We start from the raw sequence: 14,745 nt of genomic DNA, 5'->3' as shown, positions 1-14,745 counted from the left end.
CCCTCCCTCCCCCCTTCCCTTTTCTCCTACCACCCCATCCCTCCCCATCTTCCATATCTACTGTGCTTCTTAGTCACCTTTTTTTTAACCTGTTTTTAAAAATATCCACCACTAAGCAAGATGTATATAAGAATAAATAAATGAAAGTTGACTCTGTAGGATGGTAAAATGCAACTGACACATGAGAGATTTATTTTGTTGTCATGTGTTTTATGGAGGTCTCATTTCACCTATGTACATACTATAATATCAATTTTATGTCTTTTTCCAATTTTGATAATATGCCTATGCATTGTGTTTCAGAAAAAAATGATAGTTGTAGTTCTCTATAGCTTCTGATATTATTTAAATATTTTCAAGTTATTTTTATAGTTTTTCAAAGCTTATGTATTTAATATAACATTCATAATTGCTATGGATATGTTAAGATTTTAAATTGCCATTTTGAAGCCAAAACTGAGATTTTAGTCTCCCTCCCTTCTCTCTCTCTCTCTCTCTCTCTCTCTCTCTATATATATATATATATATATATATATATATACACACCTTTCAAAGAGAAGTACCACCTTATATAAATTAGTAATTTCTTTTAATTGCCTTGAATGTTTCAGGCTTATGTGGAATTTTTGAAGTTGTATGCAGCTTTGATGTTTTATTAATTATTTTCAAGGTGGCTTTCTTTCCAGAGCAAAGCATACATATTGATTTTGTGTATGATGAAGACCGAAATCTCTATCTTGGCACTGATACCTCTTGCAATCAGATCTAGAAAGGGTCTGATCATTTTTAAGCAACTCTCCAACAGTTAACTGTTGGCTGCCAAAGTTCAATTTAGATAAGTGAAGGGGAAGAGTTTAGAAATTTCACACATTAAATGTGTGATGGGAAAAACCCAATATAATGTATTAAAGATGCAGCCTTTGGAAGGAAAACATGGAGTATCATAAGAATTGTGTGCCAGTCTCCAAAGGTTTTCAGTTAGGTTTGGTTCAGAAAAGCCCTTGAATGTGTTGGAAGCAGATCTTGGAATGGGCTGTGTGGTGTGTCAGGGAAAGCACCAGAGTAAGTCTTGGTTACACATAGTCTGTAAAATCGACTGTGGTAGCATGACAAAAATTGGTCTGTGTAGTTTGCCACTGCCAATCTTCATGATTGATACAGACTGTTGGAGCCATATCTATCATATGGTGCTCCATATTGATTGTTAAAATCTGCAAAAATGAATTATTTGGAGTGTATTTTTCCATATCATTGGCTAATTTTTCCTGTATCAAAGAGTTTAAAAGCATTTGACCTTTGCTCTGAATTCGTACTTGTTACCATGACTAGAAGGAAATGATACCAGCATTTCTTCATTTATTATCCACAAGTAATGATACTATAATCTAATTCTTAATGAATATGGTAAAAGCTGTGCATTTGAAAAGTCATTGTATGAAGGTTCTCAGCAAATCAGTTCTATTTTTAGGGATGGCTTAGCTATCTTATTTTTAACATTGCCATCAAGACTTCAAGAGAATTAGGAGTCACATGCCCAATAAACTCTTTTAGAAGAGCTTTCTGTCTTACCAACCATTACCAAAAAAAGCAAGAAGTAGCTTTGTTTTTCATTTCTTTTTTTTTATTTTAAATTATTGGGATTGGTTCTATTCATCTATAGAATTCAAATGCAATCAACACTAATATGAAAATATTAGTTGAATTGAAAAGATTTTTGTGAATTGAAAAGATTCTGCATGCTTGCAAGAGACAGTGACATAGGAGACTTTCCTTTAAATCACCTATAATGTTAGGATCATTATAAAGTAAGCAGCCAGAATGCTGGATTGTATGGCTGGAAAGAACCCACATAAGAATGAAAACAGATGGTATTATCATTCTATCCCAAGCACTGTGTGGATTTTTTTGGTTAGAGTCTGATTAGGGTTTCTGAAATTATTAAGTGGATAGATAATAGAGAATAAGAAAATGAGAGCGCAGAGGGCTTGCCAAGTCTTTAATGCTCACTTAAACACAACTGCCTGCAGGTTCAACAAACCCATGCCTGGGTTTTGTGGGTTTAAAAGGTCCTTCTCCAGAAAAGTTGTTTTGGGTGATGGTCACCATTTTAATTAAAGGAATATCAAACTATATGTTTAGAAAGATAATAATAAGCCACCCAAACCCAGATGCTAGATGCCACACATGTTGGACAAGGCCTATAAAAAAAAGGCAAAAAAAAAAAAAGCCCCAAAACTCCTAAATACTCCCACATTCTAGAAGCAGGATTTAAATGAAACCAATGGGAGGAAAGGACCATTTCCGTTTTTCCAATTCCAGCAAACTTTCTCCACACTTTTCTTATTCCCTTAATCCACATCTAATTATCGGCTATCTATCTTCCTCTCCACTTGCTAACTTAATTTCTTTTGATTTGCTAATATATATATATATATATATATATATATATATATATATATATATATGTAAATCTGATATATATGTGGGAGGAAGCAGCAGCTTGCCTTTATGTACAGGCATTTGTGCATTCTGAGTGTTTCCTTTGTACCACATTGTACATTAGTGTAATTTTACTTTGGCCTCCTAGGCTCCTTTGAAAAATATTCATGAATAAAACAGTTTAGCAAAAGTCAAACAAACAAACAAATAAAACTCCAGCCATGCGAGTCTGTGATTTCTTTCAGTTTGAATCCAGCTGAGGAACATTCAAACTTTGGGTTTGCTTATTTCAGCCTTTTTTCTTTTTTCTTTTTTAGTTGTGGTTTCAACCATACCTTTGAAAGTATAATTTTCTTAATTAAAATAATAAAAAAGTTTCTCAAATTCAGGTGGGCTGCTTTGGATTATGGCTCTATCTCCTATGTATCTGTCTGCAGTTTAAAGTGACCACTTTTCAAATTAGATCTTTTTTTTTTTTTTTTCCATTCCTCTAGCACAGTTCTGCACATTCTAGCACAGTTCTGCACATTCTGTAGCACAGTTCACTCAGACCATAGCCCTCTGATGAGAAAGGGTGGGATTTTTTAACTCGGACTCTTGTCTATTGAAAGAAAAGTTCAACAAATATATCTTTTATTTTCCATTTAAGTCTTACATGGTATGAGAAGGAAAACCTGTGGTCCCTGTTTCTAAATGCTAATGACTGTTAATGAAGTAAATGATCTATCAACACAAAGGTCACACATTTGCATTTGGAAAATTAAAAAAAGCAAAACAATTTAAAGAGCAGACACCAAATTCCTCATATTATGCAGTAGTCTTAGTTAAGATTTCTAAGTTGGGCATCAGACTTTTGAGAGAGGTGTGATAAATGCTTCAGATAAATGTTTAAAGCAAATTCAAAAGTGTGGTTTGAACAGTTTTGGGATTTTCTTTTACACATACAAGTTTTGTTCATGTGAAAAAAGTAGGACTCCTCAAATTGAATATTGAGGGTTTGGGTTTTTTTGTTTTTGTTTTTGTTTTTGTTGTTTGTTTGTTTGTTTAAGTTTTTATTTATTTATTCATGAGTGACATACACACACACAGAGACAGTGGTAGAGACACAGGCAGAGGGAGAAGCAGGCTCCATGCAGGGAGCCCAAATCGGGATTCGATTGCGGGACTCCAGGAACACGCCCTGGGCCAAAGGCAGGCGCCTAACCGCTGAGCCACCCAGGCGTCCCTGTTTGTTTGTTTATTATAGAAATAAACACTGAGCCTGAAACCAGGCTTGTGTGGGAGTAAGGTAAATTCAGGCTAAATGACTGATGTACTGTTTGGGTATAAACATTAGATTGCATATTGCAACTGTCACTACTTTTGTCATTAATCAAATAGGTACTAAAATGTACAGCAATGCTTAACTGTATTTAATGTAGTTTTTATTTTTTATTTATTTTTTTTTTAAGATTTTTATTTATTTATTCATGATAGAGAGGGAGAGAGAGATCAGAGACACAGGCAGAGGGAGAAGCAGGTTCCATGCACCGGGAGCCCGACGTGGGATCCGATCCCGGGTCTCCAGGATCGCGCCCTAGGCCAAAGGCAGGCGCTAAACCGCTGCGCCACCCAGGGATCCCTTAATGTAGTTTTTATAATCACTGCTAGTAGCTATCCAGGTGCAGGTGGTAGCTTTTTTTTTTTTTTTCCTTTCTGATTTAAGATTGTGAGATCATTTACTGTCTTTCTATAGAATTGGCATCGAGTATACAGGATTGATTTGATCTGTTAAATTTGGTATCATTTGCAATCAGGTGGCAATGCAGGATTTAAAAATCGTGGACATCGCTGAAATCTTAGAAGAGGTAGAAATAAATGTATTTGATTCCTGTGTGTGGCCTAATGTTAGTCAAGCACATCTATATTCGCATTTGGAAATATTGGTGAATTTGGAAGCAAAAAGTGAATTTGAAAAAAAAAAAGAGGAATTACTGTGGTTGCATTGAACTTACTCTATAATTTATCTACATAGAACTTTGTTTCCCATTCAATTAGATTTGTTTAAAATGTCCTATTAAAATTAATGACACAAAAATGTGCATCAAGTAAAGTCTCATAAAAATCTCTGTAAAATCTCATGATTTTATGTTTGACCAAATGTTTTCATCATTACTCTGAGCTTGACTTGAACCATTTAAGTGTTTTCAAATTTTTCATCTTTCTAATTAAAACAAGCATCCACTTTATCTAATCTGCTATAATGATAAAAATATCAGTATAAGGTAATGAGTTCTACTGTTGGTTAAGAACTTCAAGTTCTGTGGGGAAATTCTCTTGGAACAAATAGGTAGATGGTATAGCCCAGCAAATTGCTTAATTTGGCTGCTATTTTCAAGAGCTATGGATTTCCCTTATGATTTTGACCTTAGAATGTGACCATCCTCTTTTAGATCCTTCCATTCAACTTTGTAGTGCATCTTTATGACAGCAAAGTACTGTCAGGCTGGTCTTCCGGAGTATAGAAAAAAAACTATTGTAAGAATGAGTAAATATGTAGGAAGAACATATACATAAGAGAAAATATGATCACAGAGGAAAATCCAAGTCCAGCTTTGTCTGTCCCTCAATTAGAAAGAACTCCATCAAATTAACTTATCCCACTGTTTTCCTGGTCCAAAATGCTGCCACTTGGAAGTTGGTAATTTCTTTTTCTTTTTCCATCCATACTTCCTTTTAGTCTAAACTCTTCTCTCCTGTGTTTGAACAATTTCTCAATACTTGTTCTTCCATTACTACTCCTGTTTATATACCTATATACTATATAAATAGCTCCTAGACAATAGGACTGCAGTAGAGATTGGTGACAGTATAAAAATATAAGACATAGTCTCTAGCCTCCAAGTGCTGTACTCTAAATAGGAGGAGAAACTAGGTCCATAATACAGTTAAACAAAAACAGACTATTCAAATAGATTGCTAGAGTGGAGGAGGGTGGGGAATGGGCAAAATGGGTGAAGAGTGTGAGGTACTGACTTCCAGTAATGGAAAGAATAAGTCATATGGATGAAAGATACAGCATAGGGAATTACAGTTAATGGTATTGTTAATAGCATTGTACGGTGACAGATGGTAACCACACTTGTGGTGAACATATAGAACTGTATATAATGTATATCATTATCAAATCACTCTATGTTGTACACCTGAAATTAATGTAATATTGTGTCAACTATGTTTTTAAAAAAGATAATAGCAAAGATATATATAGCACTTACTCTGTGTGAGGCACAGTATTAAGTGTTTTATGTATGTTAACTTACTTTATAGTGAGCAAGTTTATGCTACCGGATGAGGAATCAAAGTTACAAAAAAGTTGTGTTATTTTCCTATTGTTGAGCAGCAGATCCAAGCTTGGAGCCAGGTTATCTGGCTCTCCAAGTTCAGGCTCTCACCCTCTGTTTTGCTCTGCCTAGGGATTTTTTTTCAAAGTTTTTTTTTTTTTTTTGAAGAATTCTATACAAATTCTCAGTATAGAATATGGTAGTATAAAGTACTACAGTATCCCAGATTGGATTCTTATTGCTCCATCCAACACTGCTACGAGAACTTCCTTGCCCACGGACCCATGGTCTGAGACCCTGGATTCTAGACGCTGCATTCTATAAATATTGATGGAATAGACTCTATTTGAATAATCTATACATTGAACATTGATAGAAACAAAGATAAACATATTTTGACTGAATTATTCATTATTCAGAGTCAGATATTCAGTAGAGTTTAATTTTCAATCAACTAATTTTATTTTAAATATCACAGATTTAAGACTTAAGGTTGCTTTTAATTTTCCATGCTAAGGTCATTTTAATAGGCTCATTCTTTAAAATATATGGCAAAAGGGACTGATTAGTTTTAAAAAATGAAATTTATAGATTATCCAAAAAAGATAACTTATTAGGCCACTACAGTTTTATCAGAAATTTATCAAGAAATCATCTGATAGAAGTTTCACTTTTTTCCTATGCTTGTTTATTCTTTTGTATATTACCTATAAAATAGCCAAGAGCTGGGAACAAGAGTAGGGAAGCAATAGATAAGTAAAAATTGTCTATTCTTTCTACCTGGTTTTGTACAATTGCTTAAATTCATTGTATATTATTTTTTATTTATTTTCCTTTTAGATGATATCAGAAGTGTGTAATTGGAGTACTTGCTAGGTAAAAAGTCTAAATTTGAATTGCTGTTGAAAAATTCTGGTTTCTAATACAAATGTTCATTTGAAAATGATAGATGGTCCTCCAGGGACCCTGAAGTGTTTTCATGGATTCTCATGCCTGGTTGGCAGTTTTATTGAAAATGGCTGTAAATCAGAAAGAGAGCTGAAAATACATTTCATGTCATCTTTAAACCAAGTGTAAGTTATTGTCCCAGAAAATGAAGATGCCATTAAAAAAAAAAAGTAGCATCATAGGATATTGAAATGGAAAGAAAAAACATGGAAAGAAAAATATCACCAACAGTTACTGATTAATTACAGTTTAAATGGGAGTGGTATTGAAGATATGGATTAAAATCAAGATTGTACATGGAGGCAAAAATTTAAATTTGCAGAACCTGGTGTTTTTAAATTTTTTATTTATTTTTAATTTTTGGGTGGTTGTTGCTCTTTTACAAGATGTTTATTGACTAGCAAATTGAAGTTGAGCTCATATGCTATAGGAACCAGGTGAACTCACATTCTCCAAGTGCATCTGTTGTTTGCTTCTTCCAGAATAAATATTACAATTCTTGATGAACAACAGCTGGAAGGCTTGCATGTGGTTGCATTCCTCATGGGTTCACAGGATGAAATCACTTGTGCGCCAGTGACAATTTTAAATGGAGAACAGAAATATATTCCATCATAAGACGTCAGAAAACAAGTAGTTTTGTAAAAATGTGTTTTCCATTTTTAATCTTCTTGTGGCTAAGCATTTTAGGATAGTGAATGAGTTTGAAGATGTATTCTCTGTGACTTATCTTGTTTCTTTATTGTTAAGAAATTAATGTGTACTAAGTATCAAAGTCCAGTTGCAATACATTCAAAATTGAAGCAACTGGGTTATTATTCTGCTAAGTAATATTTTTTAAATGTATCTTTTAAGGCATGAGCCACTTCATTAATGGTTAACTTATTTTACTCTTTTGGGTGAGGAGTAAGTTTTCTCTGTCAGTGCCTCATGGAGAAGTTGGTAAAATGGCGTTCATGGACAGAATCCTGGACTGGAAATGAGTGGCTATGGCCATACTGCCTCTAACAAGGAGATTTGTGGCCATAAGCAAAGACTATCATCTCCCTGTATGCATTTCCTCTTGTATAAAATGAGGGATTTGCATTGGATGATTTCTCTTCTTAAATCTGTGAGCCTATGATAACTTCTACATCAGCTTTAAATTCCTTGATATTTGCTGCCAACGCTGATCTCATCCCTTCTTGACTTTCACTGTAGATATTATCTGTTCCATAAATTGTGGTGGTTGATTATATTTAATGATATACTTTATCGTGCAATCTTTTATAAGGCTATTTGATGTGTGTGTGTGTTTTTTTTTCAGGAACACATTTAATAATATTCACAGTCTCATAAGATTAATTCTTCTCTTGACAATGAAGTATCTTAGCATCTCAAGGAAAGTAACCTTGTTCTATATTGCTTCGAATTTCTAGTTCTCCTTGTAACACATTACAGAATAATTGTTACAGCTATTTTAAGTGTTGATAAACTTGACAAATTCAATTGTAAACTTATTTAGAACCCATGCAGTATGGTTGATTTAGAACCATAGAAGAACAAATACTGGAATGGGGCTCAGGAAACCTGATTTTCAGCCCAAGTCGACATCATCTGACTATATGCTGTTGAACAGATCATTTTGTACCAGTTTATTCGTCTCCAAAATGAGGGAAAGAGATCAAGTAATGTCCAAGATTCTCTAACCTTCAATTTCTATAATTGTTTTTTTCCTGTAAATGCCATCACAAAATGCATTTTCAAAGCAGCCTACTTTTCTTCAAACATTTTTATTCTTTTTACCCAGTGATTCAACACATATTTATTGAGCACTTATTATGAACCAACAATGATGAGTCAGTAAGTACAAGATTTGAATCCACTTATTACTTAAAAGTGGGCAAATATTTTCATCTTTTTGCTACATGTGCAAAATGGAGATAGCAACATCTGCCTTACAGGGTTTCTATGAGATTTAAAATGAGACAGTGTGGGCAGCCTGGGTGGCTCAGTGGTTTAAGCACCCAGGGTGTGATCCTGGAGTCCCTGGATCGAGTCCCACTTTGGGCTCCCTGCATGGAGCCTGCTTCTCCCTCTGCCTGTGTCTCTGCCTCCCCCCCCCGCCATGTCTATCATGAATAAATAAATAAAATCTTTAAAAAATAAATAAATAAAATGAGGCAGTGTGATCAAGCCTTCAGCTCAGTACCTACTAGACAGGAAGTGGTTAATACTGTTATGATGCATTTAATTTTTATTTATTTATTTTAAGGTTTTTATTTATTTACTCATGAGAGACACAGAGAGAGGCAGAGACATAGGCAGAGGGAGAAGTAGGCTGCCTGTGGGGAGCCCAATAAAGGGTTCCATCCCAGGACCCCAGGATCACCACCTGAGCCAAAGGCAGATGCTCAACCACTGAGTCACCCAGGTTCCCCATATTATGCATTTAATTCTTAAATAATTAATTGGGGATTGTATTTAATGGTCTATATAGCTTAAATATAGCCTAACTTATTATTTGAGTATAATAAATTCAGATTTTCAGATGCAATTTTACATTGAATAAGTTATCCTCTCTCGGAAACTTGGGACAGAAACACTTGTCTCTTCTTGTACTCAGGATTAAAAAAGGTTCAAAGTGAGATAATATATAAAAACCAAAAAAAAAAAAAAAAAAAAAAAGAAAGAAAGAAAACCTGCAGCCTCATGTTTGCCCTCTAAGACTTAAACGTATTTGTTTCAGGCAAAACTAACCTACAGTGACTAGGCAAAAGTAACCTAGTTTTGTTCTAGGGAAAAAATCCATCTACGGAGGTCAACTCTGGTGCAGAATTATCTGTAAAAGGGCATGTATAAATGATTTGGGGTGACAGAAATACACTCTATCTAAATCTGAGTGTGATTACATATCTGGATACATTGGTCAATAAATTCTTTGAGTTGTAGAATTAAGATTTTTCATTTTAATGAATAAATTTTGTCTAAAAAATGTCTTTCTTCCCTAAACATAAATACTATATTATATTTTATAACCAGAAGAAATATCAATTAATAATAATAATAATAATTTTCTAATGCCATAGCTAAAATATTACTCCAATACAATATTTTTTTCAACAGTACATAAAAATGAAAAAGGGCACCATGATCCCATGAACCACCTGATGTCTGAAAGCAGTTGGAGGAACACTCAGTGGTTCTACATATTTCACCACCCAATTGTTTCAATTTGGCACTCCATATTTTAGGATATTTATTGCCTGTCTCATTCTTGAATCTACTCTTTTCCCTGCTGCATGCAAAACCATACATTATGGAGTATTATTTTTACGAGGGCCTGGTCAAAAGGAACCTGATCAGTCCTATCGCCACTTTCTTCATGTATTTTTCTGAGATAAAGAATAGCTTATGATTTACTTCAATCAAGCTTGGGTCTGTAGGAAGGAGTGGAAGTGGCGGGGGAGGGAGTGGAAGGGACAGCATAAATATATACATACAGTGTGTGAAAATAAATAAAGGCATCTTTTGTTACGGCTGCTTGCAAGAGAAGTCTCTACTTGCACTGCTGAAGATAGTATGAGATTAGTGGAGTTGTAGCAAAGTCAGGACAAAGACGGGCTGTGTGAGAGGATCAGTGTGTTTGCTCAGTGGAGCTTTCTCTCCAGTTGTTGACAGATTTAACTGGTGTAATCTTAGGCCTGGCTAGCTCCTCCCCATGATTGTCAAGAGGCAATCCTTGCAGTAGTAAATGGCCATGTGGAATATACCATAAATTCCCTATTTGTGTAGTAGCTGTAGTTTAGGGTGGGGATTTAATATTGAATGGACTCCAGATTGTCTAAATTGCAATCACAGTGTTTATTTAAATAGCCTATGGGGACCATTAAAGCATTTTAACTTTTGCTCCTATGTTCCTCATGTTATGAAATCTTGAAGCACATTGGGGAGAAAAGAAAAATCCAGCCTTGTAAAAGCATTAGGATGCTAAAAGTTCTCCCTGCTGCCAAAATGCTTCAGGAGTTTTAGTTCTCTGAACTAACATGTGATATGATGGATGGGATCCTGCTGTGGTCCCCAACTAGAGGATTTTCCCTGCGCAGATACTCTAATCTGTCCCAGCATAATCACTGCTATCTCAGCTCAGGAGATTCTTTCCGATACTGGATCTCCACTTGCAGTGCTGGAAGTCTGTTCTGCTCACAATCATTTTAATAATGTTATAGCTTTAAAACTACATAAAACTCTTTTAAAAACAAAAGTGCTATAAAATTATTAAACTTTTAACTTTACATACAAGAAAAAGAGCTGTTTCTTCTACTCTACTGACAGAGCCAGGGTGATGGTGAAACTTGAGTTTGGTGTGTAAGGACATGAACTTGAGGTATAGAATGAACAACTACATCTATTTCTATAGCAGATCTCCTAAGTAGAAAGTGTAACTTCAGTCTTCATACTCTGATTTAAAACAATCAGATTAAAAACACTTCATAAGTAAATTTTTAGTTGGTTCTCTTCTCCAGGAAGAGTTGCCTCAATTTTTTTTAAGACCCTAAGTCTGGAGTAGTTTGAGTCTGTTAACTATTTTCTGATTATAGGAGCAACCTAGGGCCCAAGATCTTTCTTTCTCAATTGCTGAGCTGAATGTTCAGCTTTTTTTCCTTTTCTTCCTTCCCTTTCTTTTTTCCTTCCCTCCTTTCTTTTCTTTCTTTGTTCCCTCCTTTCTTCCCTCCCTCCTTTCTTTCCTCCCTCCTTTCTTCCCTCCTTTCTTTCTTTCTTTCTTTCTTTCTTTCTTCCCTCCTTTCTTTTCTTTCTTCTTTCTTTCTTTCTTTCTTTCTTTCTTTCTTTCTTTCTTTCTTCTTTCTTTCTTTCTTTCTTTCTTTCTTTCTTTCTTTCTTTCTTCTTTCTTTCTTTCTTTCTTTCTTTCTTTCTTTCTTTCTTTCTTTTTCTTCTTTCTTTTCTTTCTTTCTTTCTTTCTTTCTTTCTTTCTTTCTTTCTTTCTTTCTTTTCTTTCTCTTTCTTCTTTTTCTTTCTTTCCTTCAACTCCTCTAAACTTCTAGGACTGTCCTAACTGCTTTGGGCTGTATTAAAGTGTGTTCCTGTTCCTGAGGCTCCAATTCTGAGTGAGAGGACGAGGTGTCCTTCATTAGACTATTTTAGGGCATTCCCAGGGCTCTTTCAGCAGCAAGTCTTCTTGCATCTTTTCGCCCTGTCTTTATAGTTATGGTAACAATACCTGTCCTTCTCAGAAATAAACTAGGGGCAAATGTGCTAATGTATATAAAAAGGTTTGGCCTTTCTTGAAATAAAGACACTGTAAGAGATGTTTTTTTGAGAGCATGAGAAAAATCACCACAAGCAGATCTTAAAAACTTATTTGTTTCCTCTGCAGCTGGGCAGTGGCCATTTAACTTGACTCAGACCATATACCACTGAAGGTTCTTTCCCTTCACACATGTTCTGAAATATCTTTTTATTTATTATCATGATATATACGATAGGGCTAATTACTTTGCAATGCATCATGATGTAGGAGTATACTTTTATTCTGCTTTACTACTTTATCCTGCTTTTTATTTTGTATTAGAATAAAAGGTTTTAGATTTCTTTTGACTCAATGTTCCAAATTCTTGGAATAATATCCTAAGCATTTCCCACTATTCTGTTGCATACTTGCCTCTCATCTCTAATTCTTTTTCTAGGATACACAGTTGATTAAAATCCACAAGGCTAACAGAAGCCTTATTTATTTATTTATTTATTTGTTTATTTATTTATTTATTTATTTATTTATTTATTTATTTATTTTCAGAAGCCCCATTTAATTTGATAGTTTCCCAATCGCTATTAAATTTTTTTTTCATGAGTTGATCTAGTGCTTATTTATTTTTGCTTTTAGTTTCACTTTCTTGTTTTTCAAATACCTGCTCTCCTCCACGCTTCTCTCTTTCTCTCTTCTTGATCATGGAACTATTGTCAACTATCCAAAGAAAATGTAGAGAGGAAAATGAAGAATATGTATAATCCATAAAACTGATCGTCAAACTCAGAATAACAAGGAGCTGACCATATGTCTTCTACTATTTAATAGGGAGTGACAAAATGTATATGGCTAATTAGAGGAATCTCTGCTTGTTTTAAGAATTATGGTAGATAGTAATATCTATCTTCCTTTTATGTGTTAGACTTCTAGCTTCTAGGAATAGTCTTTTTTAGGAGTATCACCCTCCAAAAAAGATATTTTAACCTAATATACTATTAATGGGCACTGGGGTGTGGGTTTACAAGGGAATCTGTATGGCAGTTATTTTTCTGGGGCAAACCCTTGGTACTAATGCTGTTCATGGTTGTTTTGACTATATTACATTTTGCTGAGCCCAGGATTGCTTTTGGAAGGTTTAGAAGTATCCAGGGAGGCGCCTACCACTTTGATTATTCATACCCAGCTCTTTATTTTTATTTGAGACATAAAATAAAAACACACCCTGGCTTCTGCTCAGCCTCAACTGGCGTTCATTTTAAAAACAAACCCCAAACTGACCAAATGGCAGCAATACAAGTTTTTCTGTGAGTGAATCATCTTTCATGTCAATCAGAGTTCATTTATGGAAGCATTAAATTCTGGTTCTGGCCCAGCCACCTTTAGATGAATTAAAATGGGTTGGGATTTGGTAGGCTTGGAACAGAGGACCAAAAGGAAAACGAGGGTGATATTATGACTCAGAAAGTGACTCTTTTCCTTCTGAATCAGAATTGAACCACTGGTAGAATTAGTTCTCTTAGGAAGATGGCAACTTTTAGGTGAAAGGTTAAATGGAATCTCTGACCATCTGTGTTTGTCTCGTTGTAGGCTCAACACCATGCCAGTTTGGATAATTACTTACTCTTCACCTTTTTCCCCATTGCTTACTTGCAAATAGGAGTAATATTTTCCTTCTGTGTCTCCTGAAAGAATTTAAGAGTGACTGTGAACTTTTAACCACTGATACATTTTATACCAGAGGTGGCTTTATTTTGGTAATGCGTTAACTAATTTCTGCAAAAAGTACCACATTTTTTCTTCTCTGCTCTTCTGATAAACATTGGGAGATGTCTCTCTAGATTTTTACCCCCTGGAATTTGCTGCTTATTCTATTTATGTACAAACATCAATTCTAGTTTCACAGTTTTTTGTTTGTTCTTAGTATTTCTATTTATATGCTTCTAAAAAGGTTTTTTTCCAAGGATTTATTCTTTCAGCAAACACTTATTGAAGATCTATTTTACCTTTTTTCACTCTGCCTTTATTAGAAGCTCTTTTAGAGTATTTTCATTTCCATTATTGATAGATGTCTATTTCATGCTTCTGAAAGTTCAGGATTTTATTAAATCTTACAAATATTTGGGTCAGGTTTTGTGTTTTGGTATTGGTACTTGTTAGTTCAACATCAAGAGCAAATTTTAAGCCTTTAGTGCATTTATCCCCCCCAATATCAACTAATAATCAGGAAAAAGAATTATATTTTCTTTGTCAAATTTATATGGCTTATTCATTGAAGATTTACAACCATTTTAATCACAGGAGCTTTTACTCATTCTGTATTTATTCATTTAATGCACAATTACTGAATCATACTATTTATCATTAGACTGTGAGTTCCTTGAGGCACTAAAATATTTTTTTGGATGAAAGAATAAAGAATATATGAATTGGTAAGCATGGTTCCTTCTCAAGAATAAAGCTCATTGCTGTGAAGTTGCTTATGTCCTAATCTTACTTGGAATTAATACAGCATTCAACTAGTTTTGTAATTGTAGATGCTGAGCTTTTCTTTATTTCTTTTGCAGAGCAGAGCCAGATAAGGTCAAGATTTAATGTTTTGTAGAAGCCAAGAGCCTGGGTATGATGTGAGGAGATGGGAAGGTTGACAGTGGTCATTGTGGGGTATTGGCAATTAAAATCATGGACTTTAGCATTGAACCTACTTAATGACTATTCATTTTGGAGATATCTAAGCCCCAAACTTAACCTTGTATACTTACATATTCTCGAAGCATACCCAAGTACCCCTAA

At 34.5% G+C, this 14,745-nt stretch overlaps 1 protein-coding gene across 12 annotated transcripts in view; it reads left to right on the top strand.

The window, feature by feature from the left end:
• The window catches only part of SOX5 (SRY-box transcription factor 5), a 1,001,956-nt gene that overhangs the window by 469,139 nt on the left and 518,072 nt on the right, over positions 1-14,745 (top strand). The window lies entirely within an intron of this gene.

Source organism: Vulpes lagopus, chromosome 21, assembly GCF_018345385.1.
Source record: "Vulpes lagopus strain Blue_001 chromosome 21, ASM1834538v1, whole genome shotgun sequence".
In the NCBI taxonomy this organism is placed as follows: Eukaryota; Metazoa; Chordata; class Mammalia; order Carnivora; family Canidae; genus Vulpes; species Vulpes lagopus.
The sequence above is the reverse complement of the archived record's forward strand: the minus strand, read 5'-3'. Positions and strand labels throughout refer to the sequence as shown.